The sequence below is a fragment of the Camponotus vicinus genome, unplaced genomic scaffold, assembly GCF_025532165.1.
Source record: "Camponotus vicinus isolate PSW18456_S1 unplaced genomic scaffold, iyCamVici1.0 SCAF_12, whole genome shotgun sequence".
Lineage (NCBI taxonomy): Eukaryota > Metazoa > Arthropoda > Insecta > Hymenoptera > Formicidae > Camponotus > Camponotus vicinus.
In genome coordinates, this window is record NW_028141948.1 from 427,380 (window position 1) to 431,176 (window position 3,797).

General features: G+C 29.2%; 1 long non-coding RNA gene across 1 annotated transcript; it reads right to left on the bottom strand.

Moving 5' to 3' along the window:
- On the bottom strand, positions 1-1,694 carry LOC145962829 (uncharacterized). Its single transcript, XR_014435987.1, has 3 exons — positions 1,542-1,694; positions 393-479; positions 1-118 (listed from the first exon to the last, which is right to left on the bottom strand). It is a non-coding gene; the product is annotated as an uncharacterized LOC145962829 (long non-coding RNA).
- Between the last annotated feature and the right edge of the window lie 2,103 nt (positions 1,695-3,797).

The window sequence follows — 3,797 nt, forward strand, 5'->3', positions numbered from 1 at the left end:
TTTCCGGTTTGGGCTTAGTCCTTGCTCGTTGTATCGTTGCAATCCCGACCGGTTGGCTCGAAGTTGATTCTCATAAGTGAAATGGGATTTTTGCTCGTACCGAAACCGGGAGAGCCGTCTAATCTATAGGTATACATATTAAGTATATACATCGCGCGATCAAATAGAAAATTTTTAATATAAGTTCTTATACAAAATTATTCAGTTATATTTATACTTACGAATTTCGTATCGGAAAATATTCATAAATAAATTAATAAATTACGGTTGCGAAATTACCGTGTTTTTCCCGCGTTCTTTTCGCATTCTTAGACGAGATTGTCATTTTAATAAAAGAGTTATCGTTGTTTCTTCCGTTAAATAAACGTTAATGAAAATTGCGTGGCTCGTACCGCCGAAAAGTCGAAACGATTTTCATCATGGAGAATTATTTCTCACCGGTTCTTGTGAGATCCATTCGCGACGTCTAGTTCGGTGGCCTGTTAAAAATTGGGAATTTTTATTGTAAGATTGGAACTAATCCCAGGTTTTCCTGGCAATTTCCGAAAGCAATGATTTCGGTAGTAATTCAACGACTATACGCTTCTTTAACGTCGAATTAATTTAAATAATATATATTTAGATGAGAGAAATGTATCTTTTCTTTTCTTCGTTAAAAAATGTTCTTCATTATTAGGATTGGTATCATTATTGTCTATATAACGCCAGAAAGATTTAATAGTAGATTAAATATGGATATAGCGTTGTGTATAAATTTTAATTTTTTAAATAATTTCATAATTTAATTAATTTTTATTAATTTTTATGATAAAAATGATTACGAACGAATATATTTTATTAATTATTAATTAATTTGAAAAAATGATTTAAAATACATGCACAAATTAACGTATCCAAAATATTTTTATAATTTTTGTTAATATAATATATTATATATATATATATATATATATACGCGAAATATTATACATGAATGTTACATAAAATGTGCGAATACTTAAAAATTTAGAGACGAATCGAATGGGTACCCCTATATCAGTAAGATATTGATTAAAAGAAAAAAAATTATTAATTTAAACGTTACAAGAATAAGAATCTAGATAATTAATCTAGAATTAATTATATATTTAAAATTATTTCATTTATTTTATTTTGAACACTATTCGAATTGAAATTTTTTAAATCTTGCTGTTATCGGGTTCGATTCGTCTCGCGCGCGACGGTACCCCAAATTATGTGTTCGCACATTCAACATAAACTTCAATAATGCATGTATTTTATTATTTATAAATATAATTGTTCGTAATCACATTTCAATAACAAAGGTTATATCCATTTAATTTTCAATAAAGAAATATATTTCTTAGTAATGGAAGAACATGTTTTCTGACGTGAATATCAATTTCGCGAATTGAAAATAATGACGAGGGATAATTGTGTTTGATTTAATACTGAAATCATTGCTATCGGGAATAGTCCGGAAGATCCAGGATTCGTTCCCTCCTACAGTGAAATTCCCGACGTTCAATGGATCACTTAACTTTTCTTCGCAGATTGATCTTGCGAAATCTGATGTAGAAACAAGATGTTAATCGTTCTCCATTTTTAAGATCGCTCCTCTTTTTATCGGATATTACCAGTATGTCACTCGCGTATCTGCAATTGAATATTTTGAATATTATCGATTTATTTATTCGTCGCGGTTTATCGCGAATTTTAAATCGCGATTTATCTTATAAAAATTTGCAAGTAAATCGGTCGGTGAATTGTATATTCATAAACAATACGGATCACAAATGTTTGCTAAAATATCTTCGTCTGTCAACATTTGTGTGATAATAATTATATCGCACGCGTGTCTATTGATGGTTTCGATTATCATATTATAAAAATTATGCGTATCTCGCAATCGCGCGCGCGAATATTCCGATTATTGTCGATTTATTTATTCGTCGCGTTTTCTCGCGAATTTTAAATCGCGATTTATTTAGTAACTTAATTGTTGATTTCGAAGTTTATTCTATCTTTTCATTTTGAATATTTCCTTTGATAAGGATTCCTCTACACAAAATGCGCCAGTAATGCAAATACTTTCTTTTACAATCGAAGAAACGATCAATAATTTTATTAATGACTCTTTTGATCATGATTATTTACGTTTATACGTTATTTATATAAAACTAATTAAATTCTATTATTCTATGTCGATTATTGATAACATATATCGCGTCATTAATCATCATTAATCAGTGTTGTCTGGTCTATGTAAAAATTTTTAGTAAATTTTATATTATACGTATGCTTTGGACACTTTCGTGTAATAAATTTTATTTTGTATTAAGTTTAATATTATAGTTTATATTAAATTTGTGTTATATTTTGTAATACATATTTCTAATGCATTGTATTTTATATATTCTGCATTAAATTTTGTAATATATATATTTGTAATGTAATTATTTTTATATTACATAATTTAATATTTTGTAATGTTTTTTATTAATTGCAAATTAATTATAATTTACGTTGTATATATTATAATTATGTAATATATATTTTTTATATGTATTATATTCTCTGTTTAAAAACTCTATTAAAAGAAATAAAAAATTTTTCCTCCTCAATTTTTTTCCCCCTGTATCTCCGCCTTAACAAAGGCATTTGCCAGGTGAGGAGGTTTCAATCTCTCATGAACCTGAGAGCTATGCCGGCGGTATCATACATCGATATTCATATAGTCTATTCTTATATTTAAAATCATTTGGACAACGTATGGGCACACATACATACACATATAGGTAAGTACCCAGATAGCCAAGCTTGATATGACATATTCAGCAAACAAATGCATCGCATGTATTATTATATATTTGCAGTATACTTGCTGACATCGAAATAGAATGCGTTACGAATGCAGCTATATGTCTGCTTCTACATGCAATATGCTGACATGTTGCAATGAATTTGTTGTTATTAGCACATGAATTCATGTGAGTTCAACGTAACAGACATAATGCTGTCTCACCTTGTCTCTAGTTTGTTAAAATTAGTTGCTTCAACAATTATTGGCAGCATGACAGCAACCTCATTGCATTTGGCTATCTGGGTAATTTATGAAAATTATTATTTATCATATTTATATATTATTTTCAAAATAATGAATTAATTTTGTTTTATAAATAATCAATTAAATAATCTATAATATAAATTAAAGTTCTTCTATAATTTAATATTCCGCGTGTATATTATATAATGCATAGAATATTTCGGCAACGAATTACCAATTATGTATGTTCAGCCTTGGTGACATAAACAATAACGCGTTATTGTTTACATATTACGGTCTCGTTGTCATATGTGCATGTGTGTGTGTAGAGAGAGAGAAAGAGAGAGAGAACCACAAAATTTTGTTTAAAAAATTAAAATTAAAAATTTATTTATATTTATGTACATAAGCGGCTTGTGTGTGTGTGTGTGTGTGTGCTATACAGCATTAGTGTTACCGACATTTCGTGCACATAGCACGGAACAAAACCAAAAATTGTGCACATTATATGTTACCCTCCAAGAACATTTGTGGCTTAATAGTTCACGTTTTTGTCCATAGAGGGCGTATCGTTTCAGGAACGATCTAAAAACGGGCTATGCTATGACATCTGTGGCCATGACACCTCTCATTTTTCTCCCTGAAATGAGTAGCCAATCAATTTGCAGCTTTTGTGGAAAAGCAGAAATTTTAGGATCTCTAGAGTCCATGTTTTTTATTGGGTATCAAACTTTCATACGTCGAATGTAAT